At 43.6% G+C, this 26,329-nt stretch overlaps 1 protein-coding gene across 5 annotated transcripts in view; it reads right to left on the bottom strand.

Moving 5' to 3' along the window:
* LOC116951005 (uncharacterized) overlaps nt 1-18,191 on the bottom strand; it is a 376,180-nt gene extending 357,989 nt beyond the window's left edge. Inside the window, exon 1 of one of the 5 annotated variants that reach the window (XM_076073279.1) lies at nt 17,892-18,191. The gene's annotated coding sequence lies outside the window, so the exon portion shown is untranslated. The other 4 variants (XM_076073278.1, XM_076073280.1, XM_076073281.1 and 1 more) reach the window with 4 other exon arrangements.
* Between the last annotated feature and the right edge of the window lie 8,138 nt (nt 18,192-26,329).

Here is a 26,329-nt window from a genome sequence, read left to right as displayed (position 1 = left end):
CAAATCGGAGGTGCGGGGCGAAGGACAACAAACTAAACACAAACAGCAGTTCTCGAGAATTTAGTTTTAAATCTAGATTTTTTTAAAGTGCATAGCTCCAGTGTCTTCCCAATATCTGAAGGAAGAGCATTCCAGACGCCCGCATAATCGCATCTGAAAGTACGCCGTGCGCCGACCGTCTTTGTTCGATGGCAATGACCTACGGGCGTGCGACTTTATCTTTCTCTGCCTGCATAAACAAAGGCTGTTGTTAAGCATTATTCCAGAAGGCTCATCGGTGTATGACCTTAAGCGTATTTATTTATTTCTATGCGGACAGCCGGTTCTCTTTGGCTGTGGGGTTTGCTTATTTGCCTCTCGCAATGTTCTATGACAGAGAATAATTTGATTCGTATATTGCATAAATATCACCATTGCGTGTCGTTGTGGATAATTATTGAGTGTAATGAAAACGAGCATGGGCGCTTTTGCCTTTCAGCTCTCCGGTTGTAGCGCGTGGGCTGGACTCCGTGGGTTGCAGCGCGTGGGTTGTACTGCGTGTTGTTCGGCAGTATGCCCGACGCTTCACCCCGTGTGCTGGGAGCTTCTTCAGGGTCTGAACTCTATTGAAGAAGCATCCCAGCGATTTAACGCAAGTAAACTCTCGACCTGTTTCAATATTCAGCGTCAACATCAGCAGAGTCAGGCTTGCCGAAACCAAATGCTTGCAAAAACTGCCCAATGTCTCTTGGGCAGCTAGGCACGAGTCCCACGACGTGTTGGGGGTGCATGTCACGTTTGCGGTGGCCTCGGGGGGACAACCCGAGCTGGCACGTCGTCGGAGAGCTACGCAGCAACACGGCCGTGAGAAAGCGTTCGTAGCAGAGCCACGACAAAACCTTCGCAAGCAGCGGTATCGCCGCGAGAAATAGCCACGCGATGATGAGCCACTTTGCTGAGCTTTATCATCTGCGGCCAGTTGGAATACCCGGTAAGACGCAACATTTGTGCGTATTTTTTCAAGTGATTTGTTTACCTTTCCTATACTTTGCACTCCTCATAGCAGGTTTGTATTATTATTTGTTGTTGTAACGTTCTGCTCCGCCCCTACCGGACATCTGTGGGAAAAAAAAGAGCTTCATAGCTCATCGGATTCCTCCTACAGTCTGAATAAAGATTCAGATTCTGATACTCTGACATTTTGTTGTCTTTCGTCCTAGTGACATTCCTCTTGCTGACATATATCAGTGTTTTCACCAGAAACATTCTTTTTTTGGGGGGGTACAATCTGTTCCTTTGATACCCTTGATAAAGAGATAGCTCTTCTCGAAAGCTCTCAATGCATTCTAAATTATTTATTATTCCGAAGTTCACGCAAGTCATCCATGCATTTCATTGTTATCTGATTTTTCATGAAACATTTTTATTTTGCTGCGCTGTGCAATCACAGCATCAACGTCTGTTATCGAAACGACTACCTTGCTTATTATACAAACGCTCGAACGGACGTTGGGGGCGCACGCCTGCGATCCGGCACTTTGGAGGCAAGGGGCTTGGCGGATCACGCGGAGATTTGTGAAACTCGCAAACCTCGCCGGGCTGCGATTTGGCCAGGCAACAGCAGCAAGGCAAGGGGGGGGGGGGAGGGGGGTTCATGAACCCGCCTGTGTGGACCTGTGACCGTTATCTACTCCTGTGCAAGGGTTGTATCCTCTTACACCGATTTCTCCTCACAAAGAGCAATTGGCCAAATATCCCAATGCAGGAAGGACATGTCCCAGTCAGGTTTTCCTTGACAAACAAAGACAGATAAAGAGAAAGTCAGTTCAGAAGAAGGGCACCACAGTGTCGAGATGTTAACTACTTCGCCTGGTATGCAGGATGCCGTGGGTTCGATCCCGACCCTGACGCCTGGATATTTGGAGTTTGCATGTCCGTGGTCATGTGGATTTTTGTCCTGGTCCTCCGGTTTTTCCCTCCACATTTAGAAACGTGCATTTTAGAGTATTTCGCTGCGATAAATTGCCACATGATATGCCACTTCATTGGGCCATCATTTGTGGCCAGGTCACTTCTGAAAAAAGCTATATAGCTCAATGGGCCTTACCTGGTAAAATAAAAAAATATACAGTAAAACCTTGGATTGCGAGTAACTTGGCCTGCGAGTGTTTTGCAAGACGAGCAAAATTTTTAAATACATTTGTATTTGACAAACGAGCGAGGTCTTGAATACGAGTAGTACGTATACGCTTTGTCTGCCGAGCATCACGTGAACACAACTGATATACAAGTGCTTTGATATACGAGTTCTTTGGACTACAAACACGTTTCCAGAACGAATTATGCTCACAATCCAAGGTTTTACTGTATATCTAAGTACAGGATACAAACACAGTTCCATTAACATTAATTGCAAGCAATGTACAAAAGAATTTTAAGTAGTGTTAAAAAATAAATAGTATGGTAATCAAGGTTGTGGTTGAGTAACCTGTACGGCATCCGAATTTAAACTGGTCTACAGCCGTCATTACTCTGATTCACTGATGCCTGTCAGCCGGTCACATGCTCAAATTCCTTTTTGACGTCGACCCCAAGACAAGAAGACCACAATGCACCTCTTCGGGCGGGAACTGCCGATGGGTTTTAGTGTACAGCACAAAGGCCAGGTGCTTTTTTTACACATTCTTGTTGTTTTGTTGGGGGAAAAACACAAATCTGAACTGAGATGTGCACCTGGTTGAATTGTGAAAAATGGAGTTGAACTTCAGACTGCGACGGTGGAATCGTGCCCTCTCGGGAGTCTTCACCATCTGGCAAGCAAACAAGTCTGCGTCCGTCCTTAATTAAACGACACAGCGCCGACCGCATCCACGCTCCGCAGGGCTGGCATTTCACCGGATTAACACTTAATTTACTCCGGCGGGATTTATTTTACATTATTTATTAAAGCGCGGGTTTGTCACGGTCGCGCTGCACGGCTCTCCGGTGAGCTGTTGCCGCGCGTTGTTCCGCACCACGGCTGGACGTCTCGCTCCAAGCGATGGAGACGGGAATCTGTTCAGTTCGCGAATTTAAAAAGAAAACGAGGAAAAGCTCCAAAGAGGCTCCAAAGCAAGCAGAGCGAAAGATCTGACATCGCGCTGAAGCCACGCGTGGTACTCGCCCCGTACCCACTCTCCGATGTGCTTTCGAGTTGAACTCTACGAGACGAACAAATCGCGGTGCTTTGAGTTTCTTTTCTTTTATTTATTTATTCACTAGTCCTAACGCTCCCCCCATCCTTTCTTTCCATTCATTCAGGGCTACGTTTTTGTTCGTCCATTAATTGACACAAGCTTCCCCCGGTCAGGAAAGAACACCGGTACATGCAATATTTAGCTAAGTGTAGTATTCAAAGTGCTAGTCCACCGCTGCACATGAAGGACTCGCGGCGTTTTTATATGTGTGTATATATATAGTTTCACACGGAAACTTCTGGAAAGCCCGTTTTGCTGTCACAAGGTGGCACCATCACGGTGCGCGTTCAAACGAGCCCACGAATCCAAATGAGTGTGTTTGTCACGGCCAACACCAGTGACGATTATTTGAACCGGTCCTGGGTCTCACCTAGGTCAACTTAGTCTCAAATGAGTACCTGGGGCATGGTGCTGGCCACGCACCCCCTTCGTGTGCCGTGCCAACCTTCATAGGTGCAACTCAATTTCAATACCAATCACGCACACACACACAAGTGCGTGTATTGGGTCAGCGTGCCTGGCCAGTGGATAAGGCAGACGGTGTCCGGTACGCGCAGATATAAGGTACGCAATCCTAAAAAATTTAAAACACCTGTGGTTTAACACGCAAATAACTTCATCTCTGTAAAATAACTTCACACAACACGCAAGAAATTGTGTGAAAAGCACTCCGCCTTTATGCATTATGCAAAGGACATCAGCGGCTCCTGAAGAACTGCTTCGTTGTCTTCTCGCCTTAAGTCACCGTCAAAAAGGAATCTGAGCAAATGTGACCGACCGATGAGCAGCGGCGAGACAGGAGATCAGTTTTGTCTTCATTAGGACTCATCAGCACGGTGTTGGCACCAATCCTCAGTAGGGCATAGACACCGATGCGTATATAAAATGATTGGCGAGGGCCGGAGTGCACCTGCCGACTTGAGCAGTCGGGAATTGCGAAGTGTGCAAAATTCTTTTGTGCCGGCAAGAAATTGTTCATTTTTTCACGGGCTATTTAGCAGTGGTATTTTAAAAATGAAACCCGTTCACGCGTAACGTTTTATTTTGCCACATCAATGACGGCCACGCATTTTTCAAAAACTAAGCCCTTTTCACTACAAAACCAGCACCCACGGTTAATAATGCATTTTTGCACAAAGCCGTTTGACTGCCAAGTTAGTCTAAAATTAAAACGCACATTACCTTTTATTGTGAATGGAATTCTATTGATAGACAGAAATAGGATAACGCGCGGATTAGAGAACATATATGGAGGTTAAAGACATCGCTCAAAACCGTTAAGAAAAGTAAGTTGGGGCTTAGCTGCAGGACACAACGGCTAGAAGGGGTGGCGGACGATCTTTAAGAATGATGGAGGGGCGGCCACAGTAGCAACACACCACAAGGACTTCCGCCACAGAGGGACGGAGCTGTGAATTCAGCACGTACGCAGACGCCAAGCGGATTGTTACATCGCGGGAGATCGTCGCGGCTTGTGGGCGGGCCTTCATCCAGCAGCGGATTGACTGACCATCGATTGACGATATTGGTGCGAGTAATAAATAAGTGGCATGGCTACACAAAACATAACGCAATGCAGCCACTGTGTGTGCACCGCTCAAGCCAAAGTTTATCCAGTGACATCACTTCCCGTCGGCTCAAACCCACCAAGGAGCCATTAGGAAAGTGTGTTTTCACATAAACAACAATAGCCATGGGGCATGTAATGACTCACTGCCTCAAATACGGCAATTACATGAACCGCCATGAGTCAGGGTCACAATTCCATTGAACAATTGATTCGTTTTTTTGTCTGGCTTGTACGTGTATTGATGGTCTCATTTGTTATGACACATTTGTTCCACCTCATTTGCTCCCTCAAGGTAAATTAGCAAACAATTTGCTTATACTGTACGATCATCATTATCCTCAGCAGCCATGGTCAATCCACTGCTGGACAAAGGCCTCCCTAAAGCCACCGGCCATCTCTCGTCGCACTCCTGTGATGTCACAATCCACCCAGCACCTGCGCGCAAGAACGGATTTCATCGCTCCATCTCCTCGTGCACCCGGACGAGTTCCATTCCTTGGCTGCCACTCCGTAATTACTCTTGACCGTCGGTCATCACCCCTTCTGGCCACCTGTCCTGCCGAAGCCCGCTCACTTTCATGAACAGCTTGAATTAGCGCCAGAGATGGGCCACACTTACCTCCAGTGGTCGACAGGGCCCATCAAGGGCGGTACCTCGTACCGTCAGGGGAGTTGCTGCATTGCCCAGCCCAAAAGGCAGGAGGGGCTGCGGGGTGTTCCAAGATCCCACGCCGCCCCGCCCCTCGGTGGGGAAGGTGTATATGAGGCGGACCTCTCCAGAGGTTCGGGGCCAGTCCAAGACAGCAGCCAGAAGACCAGCCAGCTTAGGACCCTGGACCCCCTAGCCCCGCTGTCTTTGTAAGGGCCGGGGCTCTGTGCGGACCAGTGGCGAGACCCTGGGACTCCCGGCCTGACGTCCTGGTAAGGGCCAGGTCCGAGGAAGCCAGTGGTCTAGACCCGGTCCTTGGCTGGGTCGGGTCAGATAGCCTCCCCTAGGTAATGCGTAGCCGGAGGACCTGAGAGCGTAGCCGGTGTCAGGCACGCTAGACGTAGGCAGAGTCCCTAGTCTGTATATGAAGGTCTGTGGCTGTTGTGCATTATAATAAACGCGTCGCCTCTGCAAGTGTCTCCGGAACTCACTACACATGTTCTCTAATCCACGTGCTTCTCGTTGTGTCTCTCAAGCCATCGATTCTTCGAAGCAAATCGTGTTGCGTGTGTGTCTCAATAGCGTTGCAATCCATTTCAGTCGATTAATCCAAACATGCCTAATAACCAAACTAATCGGGAACAAATTGTTTATTTATACTCTATAAAAGCACACACTCGCCGCAGGCAAGGGTGGGTGTGATGTGAGATTGGTGCAATTATAAACAGTCTGAAATATACAATAATTTGTGGACAAAATAGTTGGTCACACGACTATATTGGTTTGATTTACCCACGATTGTTTACACGACAAAAAATAAACTCAGCTTTTAAAGGAGCAAACAATAAAGTCAGTGTATGCATCTATGTGGACCACTATGTCTAAAAGCCTATGTAAGCAAAAACCCCAATCTGTGTAACTCCACAAATACATACAAATATTGTTTAGTCCATCAGCCTCAAGCCTACAGCCATCCAGCGTTTGCCTGCTTAAACAAAATACCACTGGGTAATCATCATCAAGATCATGATCATAATAGTGCAATTTGTAACAAGCACAATATTTCACGGACGTAAATAAGCGTGACTCTGAAGCGCGGAGTCAAGTTCAGTGCTGCTCAAAAGCGAGGAGAGGTGGTCTGTGGGCCTTTAAGCGTAACACATAGCAGGAGGCTTTCGCGACCAAAATTACCAATCATAAATGGGTTTATTTTGGGTTAGATCGCGTAAATAGAAATGTATCATTAAACCCGCCACCATCCGACACAGCCAATTAAACTGAACTAAAATTAAAAACATTATTTTACCAGGAAAGGCGCACTGAGCTATATAGTTATTTTTCCGAAGCGACCCCAGCCACAAATGATAGCTTAACGAAGTGGCTTATTACATGGAAATTATAGCAACCAAATACTCTAAATGCACCTTGATTCTAAATGTGGAGGTAAAAACCAGAGGACCCGGAGAAAAATCCATGCGACCACGGGGAGAATATGCAAACTCCAAATGCACAAGTGCCAGGGTGGGAATCAAACCCATGACCTCCTGCATACCAGGCGAGGTATTTAACATCTCACCATGTAAAAAACCGTGCCAATTATTACTACTTCAGCACACCGGTGTGTTGGAGAGTAAACTGACGTTGACAATTTGAGTACAACGTTTTGCTGGTGACTACAACCAGCTTCATCAGGCGATCTAACCCAAAAAAAACGTCATTATGCCTTTAAATGTCTCGGCAAAGTAGATGTACATTGAATGCTGCCAATGTGCATCATCACATGGTCGATCCACTGCTGAATTAAAATCTACCCAAGCCACCGCCACCACTCGCTGCTGGACAATATAGCTGGTTGGAGTGAAAATATAAACTGTTTTTTTTATCCATGGAGATAGAGAATAGAATTATGCTTGCATATACCACTATTCACGTGCATGCATTACCCAGAGTCCTCAATACAGTACAACCAGGTGGTGGCTGGATGATTTGTCTCCGAACTTTATCCATTAACCAGATCATGTGATTGTTTCCATGCATCTGTAACTGATGGAGACTGTTGTACTGGTTAATGTTTTAATGAAGAGAGTGATTTTTTTTTCCAGAGGTGGCAGGAAAAACCTGGGCACATTGTCAGATGTTGTTTAACTAACAACCAGTGATTGTTTCTTGTTTGTTTGTGAATTATTACTCATTAACAGCTCAAATCAACCCTATCTCAAGCTGACTGCAAGAGCAAATATAAGCACAACTCTGTTTTCTACCTCCAGATATAAATAAAAATACGTTTCTAGTACACAGGCCTATTTGATATCCAGACCAATATTATCAGGCAGCATTTGTTCAAGCAAGCAACTCTGGACGGGATTTAGCCTTCTTGGGTCTCATCAGCAGTCACACTTGTTAAACAAATGCTGCTGGATTAGCGTATGTTACTGGTATCAGAACTTCAATAAACGATGAGACCCCATTGAGGTGTATACCTCCCCGATGTAAGGTAATAATAATGATGATGATGTACAGACGGTAGTCAGTTTTGGCACCGTCTAGTCGTCAGATGTGTCGTGACACCGGCCTGACCTTGCAGGAAGCCTGCTACAATGCGGTGAAACGTGGACACTTGGCGCAACAGGGCCTTTTGTCACCGATGAGTTTCTCAAGATGATGATGATGAGTCAATCCACTTCTGGATGAAAGCATTCCCACGCTTTGTCGGTCGTGGAGGTTGCATGACTTACTTCATCGCGCTGGTCAGTGCAGACCGGTGGTACAGGCGATGCCTGCACCACCGATAGCTCTCGCCACCGCCGATAGCCGTGGCCAGGAAGCGAACTCAGGTTGCCAGGTTCATAACGCAATGCGTGAACCACTGCGCCACCACTCCCATCCGCATGGATCATACATAGGTTTAACTAAACTAGTTTATTCATCAGGTAAAGCCCACTGGGCTATTAGTTATTTTTCAGGGGCGGCCTGGCCACATGATATAGCTAATCGAAATGGCTTATATCATTCTCAGACATGGGAATTTTTAGTGGCAGCCAAATAATCTAAACGAGTGTTTCTCAATGTGGAGTGCAAAACCGGAGGACCCGGGAAAAAAAATCCATGTGAACCACCACGGGGGAAAGAACATTGAAAGATACAGCAGGCATCAGGGTCGGAATCGAACCCATGCACACCTGCATTGCAGGTGTGGGACACAGCATCCCCTCGCCATCACGTCGCCCTGCTTTTATTTAAAACCAGGTGAAAGCCCTTTCATAGAGCAGGTGTCTATAGCAACTTATGAGACTATTTTTTAAAAAGACATGTCTGCTGCCAAGGGGCTTTTATCTGGTAATGCCTAAAAGGGTATTTATCTATGTATAGCTCTCATTGTAATTCTAAGCACGCACCTCTCCGCTTTTCAGCTTTTGTTTCAATTCCTTTGCCATTGTACATGAATCCCACCAATGTGTCAGCAGATAATATGCACTGATTTAAATCGTTCTTCTTTAGGTCACTTCTGAAAAAGAGCTATACAGCCCAGTGTGCCTTACCTGGTAAAATAAAAATAGATAGTATTTTAAGTTGAAATAAGCCACATTTGACGAATTCCATCCAATCACAGGTTGGAGCCAATGATGTGTTTCAGATTGAAATATTAAGTCTTTAAAGAGTTTTAAAGAGCAAATTCCGTACCTTTAACTGGCTTTTTGACTTGAGGCGTTATTTCCATTATGTTCGAGACTTTTGTGCCAACAATGGCGACGTCACCCGATGCCACGTGCCACCACTTTTGGCGGGAAAAGCGCGGAAGCAACATCATGTTTGACGTCACAGCGAGCTTTCGGATCAATCCAAAACAAACAAACATAAGATCGGATTTCCATGAATTTCATATCTAGGCCTGATTTTCATTTTTTTGGTTTTTACTCTGAAAATAAATAAACATCCCCATTATGGGCAGTGACATGGCCTAACGGTCGAGTGTTTGGCACTTGTTGTAGAGGTTCGAATCCAGTGGCCAACCTGATTAATACCGCGGTTGTGTAGTTACGATAAAAATACGTGTCATTTGCTTCGCGGTGTCCGTTAAGGATTCCATGACATCATTCTCAAGAGTGGGACCTTTTTGTGTGTCAGCGTCATGGTCCAAATATGCAAAAAAATACATATTCGCAAATTACTCGCGTTGAATGACACATCGCAAGAAACAGCATCCACTGTGAAGAATTGTCAGGACCCTCCTGAAAAAAAGGGTCATGAGACTCAATGAGGCTTTCCTAGGTAAACTTAAGAGGGTGGTAAGGCCCACTGAGCCACGCAGTTCTTTCACAACGACGATCACAGCCTAAGACATCGGCAGTGGCAGCAAGTGCAGGACATTGTAGGGTGGGAATGTGAAAACTAATAAAAGCAAAAAAAGGCCAAACAAATGCGAAGTAATAATAATAAGGGAACTACAAGATACGAGATATTTGTTGTTTGGATGGAGTTTTCATTTCATTGGTGATTTTAAAAATACACAAGTGCCTACACCAATAACTCATCATGCAAGGAAGTGCATTGATGAAAGAAGTGTAGGTGGCTGGCTCGGAGGTAAGTGCGACTCGATCCACGCCTGTGCATAAATTAGGTTCTCAAGTGCAGTGAGTTGATGGTCTCAGCTCAGTTGCCAATGACTCACACAGACAAAAAAAAACGATCACGTTAAATTTGTTTCTGCACTAAAGTTGGCTAAATTCCAGCTCTGAGAATTAAAGGTATCTGGTTTGATTGTCACGTGATGAGCATTATTCTACAGCTAGGCAGACGGCAAAGTGCTGCCCCCTACTTGAGTGGATCAGGGGTCTTTTAAAGAGAGTTCAGGGGTAGCTCTGTGATATCAGCTTCTATTGGCCAGAAGATGCCTGGGTTTGGATCTTTCATGAAGCACATGGTCCACCCTAAACCGTATCCGCACAAATCACGGCAGATGCGGATACCTGATGCACAAATTTAAAATTAAAAACTCTCCAGTGTGCGACCATGGTCATCCAGAACAGACCGTACAACCACTTTACCGAAAGAACAAAGAAGATTAATCCCTGCAGTCACAAAAGCTTTAAATCGAAATTTAACATACAGGGCGTTTTAAAAAAATGGACCCAATTTGAAATCGCTATATCTCTGCAACCACGAACCGACCATGAATGAAACTCTTACCACTTGAAAGCGTGGGGCATATAGTTTCAAATTATTACCGCTTGATGCCTCTCCCAGCGCACAAACAGCCCCTAGCCTCAGTCATTCGCAGGACAACACTGCCTCAACGTTGGATAGGTCGCACGGGACCCCAAAACTTGGCGCTACACTCTTGGCGCCCAAGATCCCCCAGACATCACACCCTGCGACTTTTTCTTGTGGGGATACGTCAAAGACCATGGTGTTTTTGTGCCACCATTAGCGACTAATCTGGATGACCTCAAAAAACAGAATCACGGCAGCGGTGACTTCAGTGGAAGAGAAGACACTTTGAGAGGCGTTTGGGACGAATTCAACGATCATCTCGATGTTGTCCGTACAGCAGGTGGAGGGCACACATAGAGCATTAATAAAATGGTTAGTAAAACTTGATAACTCATTAAACCGTCTGTAACTTTTCGTGTAATTGTAACATGTTGCCATTGTGAAATATACTGCTTCGAAATTGGGTCCATTTTTTTAAACACCCTGTATAACTACGCAGTGCCCGATCCACAAATACAAAGGAGACATCACGGCGATACACTCCCGCTGCTCCTGATGTGGTTATCTGGGCTTAACCACCTGCATGTAAAATTCTAGTTGTTGCTCTGCATCTACATCAGCCATACAAAAGAAGAATGCAAAATTTTCAGCAGGAGTTTAGTATGGATTTTTTTTCGTAAAACATGGCACCAAAAGCACAATGGGATTTAAATTAATGGTAAAAATAAATAACTGAGGAACAATCTCTTATCAGTAGCAAAGGATGAAACAATGGGTCAATCCCATTACAGGGATGACAGTTGCAAACAACTCACGTTACACGACAACTTATCCCACTTCTTACTGAAAACGCAGGGGAGTGTGCACGGCTGACATTACATTCATTCAACACTTATTGTGGGTTTGTGGGATTTAGTGAAAAATCCTGAGTGCTCTTACTCACTCTATTTTTTCTCTTGTAAGGTAGAGAGGGTGGATTTAACAAAAAGCATAGAAAACAATATAAATAGCAACAAAGGTACCCTCGACTTTGTCAGTAAGACTATGGACAATGGGCCCTTGCTTTGCGATGAATACAACAACACACTCCCATTCATACTCTTTGGTTCTTTCGGTAAAGTCACGTAGGTAAAAATAAAAATAAAGTTAATCAAATCACGACGTTTCGGAGGCAACACAAGCTTCCAAAATGTCGTGATTTGATTCACTTTCTTTTTATTTGTACCTACGTGACTTTACCGACAGAACCAAAGAGTATGGATCATTGCAGTCACGAAAACTTCAAATCTAGAACACTCCCATTCCTGGATATTTTGCTTGGACGCGGTCAAAATGGCAAAATAACACGCAGCGTCTACAGAAAGGGAACACATACAGATGCCTATCTGAATGCAGATTCGCATCATCACCCAGCGCAGAAATCCTCTCTCAAGACACTCAAACATCGGGCAAAGACCGTGTCAGATGGTGAAAGTTTAGGGAAAGAGATTAAACATGTTAAAGGAGCACCAAGACTGAATGGCTACGATAATGCTCAAATTAACAGAGCATTGAATGCCAAATCAAGATCCAACAACAATACTACTGAAAGTGATCTGATTATCAAAACAATTAAAATACCATACATCTCTGGAGTTACTGACAAATTAGCCCGTGTTTTGCAAAAGCAAAACATTAAAGTGAGATTTGGCACGGTACACAAAATTTAAAAAAACTAGTGTCTTGAACTCAAGATGAATTACCCAAGTTATCAACAGGTGTATATCAGATTAATTGCTTACGCGGCAAATGTTATATTGCACAGATTAGCGTACGACTAAAAGAACACAAAAGGAACATTAAATTATCCCAAACACAGCTGTCAGCAGTGGCAGAGCATGCTTGCCAACAAAGCGCCAACAAAGACATTCAATTGATTTTGATAAAGTTGAAGTTGTATGCAGAACTAATTATTACTTGCCAAGATTAGTTAGGAGAATCCACTGAAATTGAGAAGAATTCAAATAATTTTAATCGCTGCGATAGCTATTGACTCAGCGCAGCCTGGAAGCGTATTATTAAGTAATACACAACACACATTGCAACTCCTTACAGGTGAGTCACATGCTAAGTGGCTGATTACTGATCTAATACATAATTGCAAACACCCCCACCCCCAATCTCGAATCCTGATGGGGTTCAACAATGACGACGTCATCCCGCACTATTTAACACCGGAAGCACGTGGGTGACCTCACTAGTCTGGCAAATCGCCCCGAAGACGCTGGATGTAATTTTCAGCGAAACGGCGTACTCAAAATTGTAAATGATCCACTCTAAAGTAGTGAAATTGTCAACGTGCCACATCTTGTACCAATTGGCCGTGTCAAGCGGTGCAGGGTCGCGACATATTTATAAATAACGCGATCTAACCCGAAGACCTTTATCTTAAACATAAAACTCTGCACATCAGGCACGGGTGCAAGCCAATTCTGTTTGAATCGAGTCCATTAACTGGGCAACCACAAATCTGGGGCTGATCCAGTACCTTCAAGGATGGGTGAACAAACACACTTGGATCATCATCTTGCAGAGAAATGTTTAGGTCATGGCCTTGGCTGGGCCAACACGATCATGTATTAAGTATGTTTTGAAAGCAAAGATACAATTGGGCAAAACAACAACCTCAACATATGATTTTGTTTGTTGTCACGGTTTCTGAGCACAGGCCCAAATGTTCGACATGTCAAAAGGCCAGCAACAAACGGCACTCTTTAAGGTGATGTCTATGAGATAAGTGTGAATGTGTGTCCTCGATTGAAAAAGGAGTGAATTCCGAAGTGCAGCGGTGCGAGGAAAGAATCAATAAGAGAAGTGTTTTGATTTCCAGTGTGGTTGTAATTGAACACGGTATGGATGAGTCACAACAGTGTCTTCGAGGCACGGTCCTCAACACGGGTGGAGGAATCAAGGTGTGAAGTTCACAGACAACAGTAACCACACCATGGCAGTGGCAATAAGAGGAGACGGCTGACCGGCCGGTGACCGAGTGGACGGAGATCATCCTGTCTGACGATGACAGACTGGAAAACTTGGCTGTCAAATTTCTCCTGCAGGTAATGGTGCACGTTGCAGAGTATGAAAAGGAACAAAATATGAAGTTAACTTTGAGTTGGGTGGAGCGTACAAATGGCATCAAAAGCTTTTTTAATATTTCGGGCAATGCTTAAACAATAGAATGCCCCCACTGTAATTTTTCAAAATTTCGACAGCTTATCAATTGTGAAAAGAGAAAGTGAAGCAGTACGTAACGTAAATGTAACTTAGTTTTCTTGATTAAACTGGGCAAAAGGCTGCGACTGAACTCAACAATTTAAGTGACTAAAGCACTGTACTGCATTGCGACGGGTGATTCTACCGCCCTGGTTAGAGATTAACGCTGGCTGGGAACATGTGATTTTCTGCACAGCTTAACAAAGCCACACATCGGCCCCGATAATAGAAAAAAAATACACACGCACGGCTGTTTCTTACTTTCAAAGTCGCTCGTCGAAACGTAAATTTCCGTGAAAAAGAGCTTCAGAGCTCATCGGATTCCTCCAGCACGAATGAAGATTCTGATGCTGACATTGAGTACTGTAACTGATCGCGGCATACCAATAATGGATCATCGTGGCGTGAAAGAGACACCGACCCCAAAATTGTTTCCCGTCAATGTAGGCAGGAAAGTGCTCATCTCCTCTTTACAGCCAAACCTGGAAGTGAGGGAAATTCCACATTCCTCTGGCAGTTATACAATACAATTTGTATTTACATTGCATATAAATGAGGCATGTCTAGACGCTGTATGAAAGGAGGCATGTTTGGCTATTTAATTATTGAATACACAGCCTTAAAGGAGGAGAGTGAGAGGCCTAGAGACCGAACACGGTAAATGCACAGAACCACAATTTAACAAAAACAATGGGATTTGATTCACACACGTTGCAATACTTTCAAGCCCCTGAAGCCAATATTGGCCACTAAATTTTATGAATAATGGCACGAATAAACTGGCTGAATGGCTACAGAGGGGCTAATGTTTTGCATTGAAGTGTGGTTTATTAGCTCTTCGATGACCACTGCAACCGAGTGAAACTCTTAAATGTAAAATATAATTTTTCCAGGAGATTAATTTTAACCCAACGTTAGCAACTGCAGTACACACGCGGGACCTTCAAATGTCAAAAGTTCCACTGTTAAAAGGAGAAATATCACAAAGACATTGTCGGCAGAAGGCATTGCATCAACATACGTTGGTGTACTGTATTATGCCCCAATATCTAGTTCCCCACCTGCAATGACCAGCACGGTGAGGTATGGTCAAGCAACCCCAACAACCCGTACGGTATGTGGAGGCCCTCATCCAGCAGTGAATTTACAAAAAAAATGGCTGCACATCTCAATGAACTTTGGCCATGCAATAGTGTGGTCGATGCATTTAAACTCGGCTGACGTTCAAATCAATGTGTAAGCAGTACTCTAAATGATCAGCACGAATAATCTGGCACCATTTACATGGTTCGTGGTATACAGCACTCAAGTGCTAAGTCAGAACAGCAGTTGGCTTCCCAGTGTAAAGTTGTGAGTATATTTGACTTACTGCCAAACAATTGAAATTAGTGTCACTCAATGCTCGAGAGAGCATATCAACATTTACGTATCTTTTTTCAGTGGCCAGGGCATAAGCATGTAAGCAAAAATAATTAATGATATTTACGTGTAATATTGACGGTGAACTATATATAATTTGGGTTAAAAAAACGAAGGTGAAAAGAATAATAAAGCCATTAACTCTTACAATTTGTATTTGGACATCTGCTGCCTCCTAAAAAAAATATTGGTAGTGTTCATTATTTGGGAATACAATCAATTCTATGAGGTCAAGAGTGGCGGTGTGGCCAACATTAACAGACTTTTGGGGCAAGTGCTGTTAGCGAGCACCTATGAAAGCCGGCACGGCACACGAGGGGGTGGGTGGCCAACACTACGCTCGGCCACCTTTGTCTCTGCAGTGGCGATGTTTTTTACACACAGCACCAGGTCCTTAATTGAGGCCGAGTCGACCTAGGGGAGGCCCAGGACTGCTTCAGAAAATTGTCACGGGTGTTGGCCGTGAGCGGGAATCGAACTTGGGTCGCCTAGTTCATAGCGCAGCGCGCTGAACCGCTACACTACCACTCCCCACACACACGTGCACCTTCTTTCAATTGACCCTCAAAAACAAAAGGTTATTATCACCGTGAACGTCACGTACACCACCATTCCTTCCTTCATATTTCAGAAGTTGTAAAGTTGACACTCAACCTGCAAATCCGCTCTTACAGTCAAACCATCACCAACATCACCATCTGGCTTTAGGTCTTCTAATTGGAAACTGACCTCTGGGTGCCACTCCAATGCCCGTCTCGGTCACCCTTCTTCCTGCACGTCCCGTTTCACCGTGATGTCATCTTCCTGATTACATCTACAACATGTTTTTTTAAATTTCCGAAGATTACATTTTTTTGTACTCAATCCTTCCGTGACATTTATAGCATCTTGCGTATTGTAACCCTAATCGAATTGGCTCTCACGTGGTTTCAATAAAAGTTACACACTTGTTATCGAGTACTAAAGACTATAAACCTATTAGCTGTGCTTGCTGGCAATGTGCTATAGTCAAACACACATTAAGGCTAGCAAGACTAAAGACCACCAATACCTAAGTGTTATAGATTAAGGATGCAAGTGTTATGTACAAGCACCTATTAAGGCGAGCACACAGAGGCACATCAGTGCTGTTAAGAGCTGGATAATGTGTACCTTGTCAGCTGACATTTAAATGCCCCCACGTGTTGCAGTCAACTGATGCCAGTATACTGATTTTACAGAGTTCGTAAAACGCACATAGATTACACATTACAAGTCCATGGACAATGTGCACCATCATTGTCGGACACGGTCAAATCCACTGCTGGATTAAGGCCTTCCCAATCGGACCCCATCTCTCGCGATCGTACGATGTAACAATCCACCTAGCACCACCCATCACCTGCACACAAACATCCACGGTTGGCTACGTACGGCGCGAAAGAAGTTCAACATACATTCATACAGATCACTCTTTGATTCTTTCGGTAAAGTTACGTGACTTTACCGAAAGACCCAAAGAGTAATTCCTGCAGTCACGAAAGCTCCAAATCAAATTCATACAGATCATTGGTGATGGCGATGATGACAAAAACAAAGCACGTGGCAATGCAGTATTGTTAACGATAGTTGTGGAACAACACATCTTCAATTACAATACAAAACATGCCAATAAGTCCTGTTTCTTATTTTCAATTCTTATAACTTGTAAGAGTCGCCAATAACTTTTGAACATACTGTATGTATCATCCGTGTTCTGTTTGTTTAAGAGCGACAAGTCACCACCTACCTGTCTTAGAGGGGACACAGACTCTATCTGGCCAAACTCAAAACTAAACTTTCAAACTTGGCAGGACCCTCCTGCAAAAAGTGTCATGAGACTCGGCGAGTCCCTCTCTCCTGGTTAAGCAAGCTGTACATTAAAAAAAACCCCTCTCCTTTCCAACGCACCACAGCAGGGGAAAGAGCGTGTGGGGTCTTTGCCAAGCGACTGAAATTCAACATTAGCATGACGGCGACCAGTAAGAAACTCACCACCAGGCCACGATCAATTCACTCCTGGGTTAAGGGCTTCCCCTCCACCAAGTTATCGTCATCCTATCGACTTTGTTCTCCCATGTAACAATCCACCAAGTACCCGCACCGGAGCTGATTTCATCGCTCCGTCTCCTGTACGGATGTCCACTCCCGTCTATCGCGCGCGCGAATTCGCACCTTGCAATTCCAACGATGCAGTCACCGCACTGTACGGCAAAAGCCGGCTCACCGATGCGGCCCTTTATCCCGCCGTTCGACACATTTTAACAGCACACACCACATTGTTCACTGGCGTCATTCACGCAACCAACGCCTACACCACACATACCACGCGCAAGCCAATGCACACACAGAGAGGCAAACTCCACTCAACTCTTACCAGCAGTACGCCTTCCTACTCCACGTAACCCCTTCGCTATGCGCGGGACGAAACCCGGGCTCCCTTAGCCGGCCAGTGTCTCGGTCGTCTCGGTGGCGGTGTGCGACTGAGAGACGCTTGGGAGGAAGAAAACAATGCTACGTTGCACCGGCCACTTCGCACTCCGCGCTGCTTACTTACTGTCCCATTCTCTACGCTGTGAAGCGTGGATGGTTGTGTGTGGGGGGGGTGGGTGGTGATGGGTTTAATAAAACGCGTTACCAACCCGGCGATCGGCGCGCGTCGGCCACCGTAGCCGGCCGACGTGGGCGCTTCCTACACGTGGGAATGTTGTGATTATATTTCGCAGCGCGCATAGGCGCCCGTTAAATGACTCCGTTTGTAAATGTTACCGCGGGTAAGGCGGCGCTCGGATGCCGCGTCGACATTTGATGCTGCGCATGGAGAGGGTTGGGTGCTCGTTTGACGGGATCTAAATTATATTTGACAGTGCACATTGGAGTTATTCAATTGCATTTGCTGCCGTGCATGAGAGACAACTCCTGTACGATGTAGTTTTACATTTGCGATCAGTACTCCGGTGATGTGCCCGGGCCTATCGGATGGCTTTAAATCAGTTATTATATATTTAAAAAAAAATTGTGGTTGGGATTCCTCCCTTTCAATACATAAAATCCAAGTAAAGATCAAAATCTTTCTTTCATACTGGAGGAACCCGATGAGCTATAAAGTTATTTATTTTTTCTTCACAAATGGCAGAGATGCAGTGATATGAAAAGCCGTGTATGCAAGCGTAAAGATGAATAAAGAGCGACGCAGATTGAGTTCAATGAGAGGAGACTGAGATTGCTGGAGACAATTAGATGGGAGTTAGATGTCAGAGAGAGGCGTAAGAATGAGAGACGAACTCGCGACCTGACATTAGGCTAGTCACAATAATTGCGCGGGGCCATGAATGTTCACTTTGTTTTGCTAATGCCGAAAGCCACCGGCAATTATGCCCCAAATCCTTAATTGGGGTTCGCTGTAGGATGCAATGGCATTTAATGGGGGTGTTGAACTTGCTCATCTCTCATTGCCTTTAACATGATATTCTCATTGGCTTCGCTCATGTACTTTTACATGCTTTTCTCATTAACTTTAACATGCAACTCTTTCCTACACATAAACTCATTAACTTGTTTTGATTTAAAGCTTTCGTGACTGCAGGGATTCATATTATTGGTTCTTTCGGTAAAGTCACGTAGAAGGGAAACAAATAATAAAAATATAAAACAATACAATTCTCACGACGTTTCGACTGCAACACAAGAATATGATATTAACTTGCTAATTTTTTCATTAACTTTTACATGCTTCTCTCAAAATACATATGCTAATCCTACATGCTAATCTGAGCTCTTATGCGCTATGGAAGCTCATTAACTTTGCACTATAATCCAACATGATAATCTAAGTTCATTTCCTTCAACATGCCACGCTATTTATTACCTTTGCACTATAATACCCCATTAACACTACTTCGGCTACCTTTGTTCTCAAAAACTTATATAAACTCTTTACAAGGCAGCAGATATCGTGCTGCTCGCAGCAGACATCGCGGATATCGCGATTATCACCTGAAGACGATGGCTTGTGTTGCTATCGAAACGTCGTGATTTATTTTGTTTTATTTCTACATACGTGACTTTACCGAAAGAATCAAATAGTATACATAGGAAGTAGCGCAGTGATGTGCCGGGTGGTTCCAGATGTCTTGTGATCCACCCCCCTCCCCCCCCACGAATTAATTGACCCTTAAAATTTTTATCCCCTTTGCATATTCATTCACGTGGCAAATAAACCTTGCTTTTAAAATATGACGCTTTGGAGAATGAAATACGGGTCACAATATATCTGGACCACTCCGTATATGTAATTACATGACTGCTGTACACGTAAGTACAATACTGTACTTTATTGCATTTTAAAACACTACAGGTAAAATATCCCAAGAATGGAATGTTATACTACATTCAAGGTATCGAAAATGTTACATTAGATGTTTCGTTATAAGGGTTCGCTCACAGGTGCTATGCTTCTCACCGGGACTAAAGCAGGAAGTTATTTTTCCCCAAATACATTCCTTAAATAATTATCAAATAGAGCAAGTCAAGATCTATAAGTATCTTGGGGTCATCCTGGATTCAAAACTGAATTTTGAAGATCGCATTGATTATATTGGTAAAAAGGCAAAAATAAAAATTGGTTTTCTGTATCGACACAAGCACTGCTTCCCCCCTATGTTCCGTTTGGAATTTATAAAAGCTACCATACTGCCTCTACTTGATTACTGTGATATCGTGTATAAATCAGCCCCAAGTACTGTACTGAAAAAGCTTGATTCCATCTATCACTCGACCTTAAGATTTGCATTGAACTGCCCATATAGGACTCACCACTGTGATCTCTACATTGGGACAAACTTAACATCTCTTAATGTTCTACGGCTTGTGCACCAAATCTTATTTATTCACGATGTACTTACAAAAAATCCGCAGACTACCTGCTGGATCTTCTCTCTGTTTCAAAGAACAAATTTGACCTCAGGTCTTCGCTCATTTACCAGCTTCACATTCCTATTGCCATACAAAAACCGGAGGAAGGGCCTTTGCTATTGATGCCCCCAGGGTCTGGAATGCTATTGCCAATAAACTGCAACTTGAATCACTACCTATGAGATCTTCACTCAAAACTGCTCTAGAGGAGTTGTACAACCCTAGCTGCCACTGCTATTCAGTGGCCTAAAATAAAATAAAATGTTTCGCTCCGGGTGACCGCTGCAAAGTATTATCTGTGTTTTGATTGTGTGCTGATCTTAAAGGTGCATTGAAAAATGTGATACTCCGACTGATGCTCCTGTTGTTTGTGGAGTGACTCATGCAGCCAGCTGTGGCTCTAGGGTTTGGTGTTACATGTTATTTATGTAGTTTCTTGTTAAAAATTCGGTCACAGTTCCTATGATCACTATTACATTGCATTTATGGCTTTATTTTAGTGATTTCTAAAAGTTTTTTGGTTTGGCCATGTTTTTGTTTATTGTAGTACGAAGTTAGACTGATGGCCTTAATCTTAGTTGTCTTGTGGTTGTTGTTGTTTGACTTACATCCCACTGGGATTTTTGCACACAGCGTTGGTGTACGGTGCTATTTCAGGAATATTTTGATGTTTTTTTTCCTGGATTTGCTGTTTGCACAGTCACATAGTCACTTTAAGATGTTTTCTTGTTCATGTTTTTTTTTTGTTGCGGTTGCACCCGATTCAAGAGCCGAATTGCTCACAGGGCTATACCAAATAAATGGAACCATGAACTATGAAAATGTATCACGACATTTAAGTTTTGTTAAACACGTGTTATTCTCGTTCATAGATAATGCACGCTCTCGATGGGAGAGAATGCAATCTTTTTCCCTCCAATGTGGATTTGTTTGTTTTTTTACGCAGCATTCTAAACGTGACCGCATCCTTTCAAGACTCTGGTCAGACACAGTGACCGTAGTCTGTACATATTTTACAGGGATATGAAAACGGAGAGAGTTGAAAAAAAAGTAATGAGCCTCGAGTTGAACGGGGTCGGGAGTCGACAGCACGGATGGCTGGGGGAAGAAGGGATTCCGGGCCAAAGAAGACAGCAAAGGGGCCGTCTATAAATGACGTCACGCGATTTTGGACGATTTTTGACCCCCCCCCCCCCTTCGTCACGGCGTTACGAAAAGTCAGACCCCCCCCCCTCGAATATGACGTCACAAAGCTCTGCCCCCCCCCCCAAAAAAAAACATGCTTAAAATCGACATCATTGGAGCTCCTTTGCCAGTACCAAAATATAATAATATGGTGTTTCCCTTTTTTTCTGGCAACAAAACGGAAACCTTTTTTTTACAATGATTCATATCTGCATTAATCACTGCAAGTATTGTGGTTAATGCAGATATGAATCCTCGTAAAAAAGGTTTCAGTATTGTTGCCAGAAAAAAGGTGACAAACCCTATTATTATATTTTGGTACTGGAAAAGGAGGCCCAATGATGTCGATGCTTACCCCGAGCCCTCATTACTTTGATAGTGCATTGTCTTTGAGCTGTACGCATTTTGGCATCATCTGGTCTAGCACCAATTGAGACGAGGCTCTAAAGAAAGCCGTCTCTGGTGTGGACCAATCAGTTTCAAGGACAATGGCAGTTATATTATCAGTGTTTTTTGTTTGCATTTTGACTGCAAGTATCGTGGTTAATGCAGACATGAATCCTTGTAAAAAAAAGTTTAAGTTTTGTTGCCAGAAAAAGGGGAAAAACCCTATCATTATGCTTCAAATCGCTTTAAACTATTGTCATTGTAGTGTGTATTTAATGTGGTGCTGCACTCTGATGTTGGAGAAAACGTTTATTAAAACCTCTACTTAATTAAGTAGAACGTGTTGTCTATATTTATTTAAAGTTGCACATTTCTCAAACCACCCCCCTCGTCACACATCGTCACAAATGTCTGACCCCCCCCCCCCCCCCCCGAGGTGCGTGACATAATTTATGGACGGCCCCAAAGGAGAATTAATTGAGGGCCCTGCCAATGAGCGAGGCTACAGCAGCACAAACCTATAGAACATTATACGACGTCAAACTTGATTTTAAGCTTTTGTGACTGCGGGAATAACTCTTTGGTTCTTTCGGTAAAGTCACGTAGAAAGAAAATAATTAAATATGGCACGCCGTTTCGATTGCAACACAAGCAATCGTCATCAGGTAGAACTAAATTTGAGAGAGAGACAAAACACAGACACGGAAACACACAAGCAGAGAGAGACACAACATAGACACACAGAGACCCAATGCCTCTGTGTCGTGGCCTTAAATAGAGAGGGGGGGGGGGGCAGAGAGAGAGAGGTGGGTCTGCTGGAGCAGAGAAATTAGCATGTCAATGAAAGACCCAGCAAGACTGGTACATTTTAGAGAGAGTTGTGTGGAAATCCACCCCGAAGCGGCCGGGGGAGAGAAAGAGTGAATGGACCTATGAGCATTGCATTACATTTCCACATTTTTTTTCAAAGTTTGTTTTCTCAAACTGCCTATTTCTCTCTCTAAAAATGGACCAGGCTCTCATAGGTCCATTCGCTCTTTCTCTTCCCCGGCCGCTTCGGGGTGGATTTCCACACAACTCTCTCTAAAATGTACCAGTCTTGCTGGGTCTTTCCTTGACATGCTAATTTCTCTGCTCCAGCAGACTCGCCTCTCTCTGCCCCACCCCCCTGTCTCTCTATTTAAGGCCACGACACAGGCATTGTGTCTCTATGCGTTTATGTTGTGTCTTTGTGTTGTGTTTTGTCTCTCTCTCAAATTTAGTTCTACCTATTGACGATTGCTTGTGTTGCAATCGAAACGTCGTCTTGTATTATTGAATATATTTTCTTTCTACGTAGCTTTACCGAAAGAACCAAAGAGTAATTATAAAGCGTGTTTGTTTCGTTTGGGAAGATTACCTCCAGTCTGAGAAGACATTACGAGCATTACGTTAGATGCAAGCTTGGAATTACATTGCCAGACGGACAGAAGGCAATTTTTGCATTCTCTAGTCTCTCTCTCAGGTTTGGCAATCTTTGTAAGAACGTAGTCGGGCCGGGTGGGGTGTTGACTGTTGTGTTGGCCGACTCTGTGTGGTATTGCATCCTTTCCGGGTTTGCTATGTTTGTTTTCTCATTCATTTATACCTGATGGTGGTTGCTTGTGTTGCAATCGAGACGTCGTATTCTATTGTTTTTTTATTTTATTTTCCGCGTGACTTTACCGAAAGAACCAAAGGGTAAATGGCTGTTACCGGAGGCGATTGCAGTGAAGTGGACGCGGAGGCTATAGCATCTCTGAAAGAAAACTGGTTTCAAGACTGTCCGCCTCGCTTACAGAGCTGCCTGTAGATCTGTCAGCTGACTCGTTATTGAGTCTGTGCATCAGTGGGGGTCGGCTCACGATCCCTGTGCTCTGTGGCGCGTCGTGAAGGGTCTGCTGCACTCCAATGACCCATCAACTTCTTCTTGGTTCTTTCGGTGAAGTCACGTAGAATGGAAATAAAATAATAAAAATAAAACATAATAAAATAAAATTCTCACGAGGTTTCGGCCACAACACAAGTAGCCTTCGTCAGGTTTTTTTTTCACCTGAGGAAGGCTACTTGTGTTGTGGCCGAAACGTCGTGAGAATTTTATTTTATTATGTTTCATTTTTATTATTTTATTTCCATTCTACGTGGTGACTTTACCGAAAGAACCAAAAAGATGAATCCCTGCAGTCACGAAAGCTTTAAATCGAAATTTGACCCATCGACTTGTCAACCCGGTCTGTAAACAGTACTTGTGACGTTCTTCGCCAATAAAATAGTTTCGAGCTTGAAGGCAACGCATTCTCCCGATTTTCCATCTGAGTTTGATCAACCTGGAACCAATGAAAAACTCGAGACCCTGGCACCAACCTCGGTGGCAGAGGTGTCGATGTTCAATGGACAGCTGCCAAATTAACATCGCTACTCGGATACATCTATACATCGATTTTCAAATCATGCACGGACGTGCTTGAACCGCTCATTGTCCACCTGGCAAAATCCTTCATTCAGTGAAGGCTGTTTTTCAGGCCGGTTCAAAATGGCGCAGGTGACACCACTCCTGAAAAAAAGCTGGCTTGAGTCAGAGTGACTCGGCAAACTATCACCTGATCTCAAACCCGAGTACGATTTAAAAGGTCATAGGGAACCATTGAGGCGGTTACTTCCCTACATCACTGAAATGGGCAGATTCCACCTGTTGCAGTCTGCATACTGGAAGCTCCACAGCACTGAGATGGCTCTACTAAAGATCACTGATGACCTCTACAAGATCACGGATGACTGGTGCACCAGAGCATTGGTTGGCTTCGATCTCTCTGTTGTTGTGGAGTAACTCATGCAGCCAGCTATGGCTCTAGGATTTGGTGTTACATGTTATTTATGTAGTTAATTGTAAAAATTCGGTCATAGTCCCTGTGATCACTGTTACGTTGCAATTATGGCTTTATTTTTTGGTGATTTCGAAAAGTTTTTTGGTTTGGACATGTTTGTTTTGTTGTAGTACGGAGTTAGACTTATGGCCTTAATCTAAGTTTTCTTGTGGTTGTTGTTGTTGTTTGACTTGCATCCCACTAGGATTTTTTGCACACAGCGTTGGTGTACGGTGCTTTTTTCAGGAATATTTTGCTGTTTTTTCATGGATTTTCTGTTTGCACAGTCACATAGTCACTTTAAGATGTTTTTCTTGTTCGTGTTTTTTTTGTTGTTGTGGTTGCACCCGATTTAAGAGCCGAATGGCTCACAGGGCTATACCAAAATAAAGAAACTGAAACTGGTGAGACAAATCCATGTAGAAGGCTGCTGTCTCTGATGTTGGCCAATCAATTTCAAAGTCAATGCGTAGCTAACACTGTGTAACAAATTATTTTTTGTCCTTGGGTAGTAAGTGTTATTTTCTAATTGCTTATGCCGAAAAAGTACAGAAAATGGCTATTATTCCCCACGAATCTTTCTTTTGTGACCAGTACACAAACACAAAGTTAATCATTAATCTACTCCATTAATAACAGTGTAACAAATTTTGATTTAAAGCTTTCGTGACTGCAGTAATTCATATTCTTAGTTTTTTCGGTAAAGTCACGTTGAAGAGAAACAACAAAATAATAAAATAGATATTTTATTGTTTTATATATATTTTTTATTATTTTGTTGTTTCTCTTCAACGTGACTTTACCGAAAAAACTAAGAATATAACAGTGTAACAAATTTTTTTGTTCCTGGGTAGTGTTAGTTCTTAATTGCTTATGCTTTAAAAGTACAGAAGATGGCTTATTACCCACAAACCTTGTTTTTATGACCAGGACAGTGATATTTATAAATGTATATGTTTTCAATTAGAAAACGTGGTGTTCATTTGTGTCATTCCTTCACGTTAAGTCCTGGTCACAAAAGCAAAGTTTGTGGGAAATAATGGCCATTTTCTATACTTTTTAGGCATAATCAATTAAAAAATAACTCTTAGTACCCAGGGACAAAAATCGTGTTACATAGTGTTATCAGAGCATTGGTTTAACACGTAGGCTTTCTCGACCAAAATTATCCATAATATAGGTTTTTAGGGTTAGATCACCTATCAGAGCATGTTTGTTTGCATGTTCACCACAAGTATTTGTGGTTAACGCAGGCTTGGGATCTTGCAAAATGTACCTATTTGGTGTTTGGCATCATAACACCTCGTGTTTATTGCCAGAAAGGGTAAAATATAATCTTATTACTGTTAAAACGTCGGTTTGAGTGTCATGCTAGGAACAGTGCTGTCATAAACAGGGCAGATGGGAAGGTGCTGCCCTCTACCGCGCTGAGTTGAGGTCACGCAACCGAAAGGTTCTCAGAACTAGCTCTGTGGTATCCTATTTAACTATTTTTTATTTTACCAGATAAGGCCTACGTAACTGTTTTTCAGAAGCGACCTGGCCACAAATGATAGCTCAACGAAGTGGCTTATCACGTGGACATTTATAGCAGCCAAATAATCGAAACCCGTGTTTCAAAATGTGG

Source organism: Petromyzon marinus, chromosome 41 (genome assembly GCF_048934315.1).
Source record: "Petromyzon marinus isolate PM22_M1 ecotype Great Lakes invasive population chromosome 41, UKy_Petmar_22M1.pri1.0, whole genome shotgun sequence".
Taxonomy (NCBI): Eukaryota; Metazoa; Chordata; class Hyperoartia; order Petromyzontiformes; family Petromyzontidae; genus Petromyzon; species Petromyzon marinus.
The sequence above is the reverse complement of the archived record's forward strand: the minus strand, read 5'-3'. Positions and strand labels throughout refer to the sequence as shown.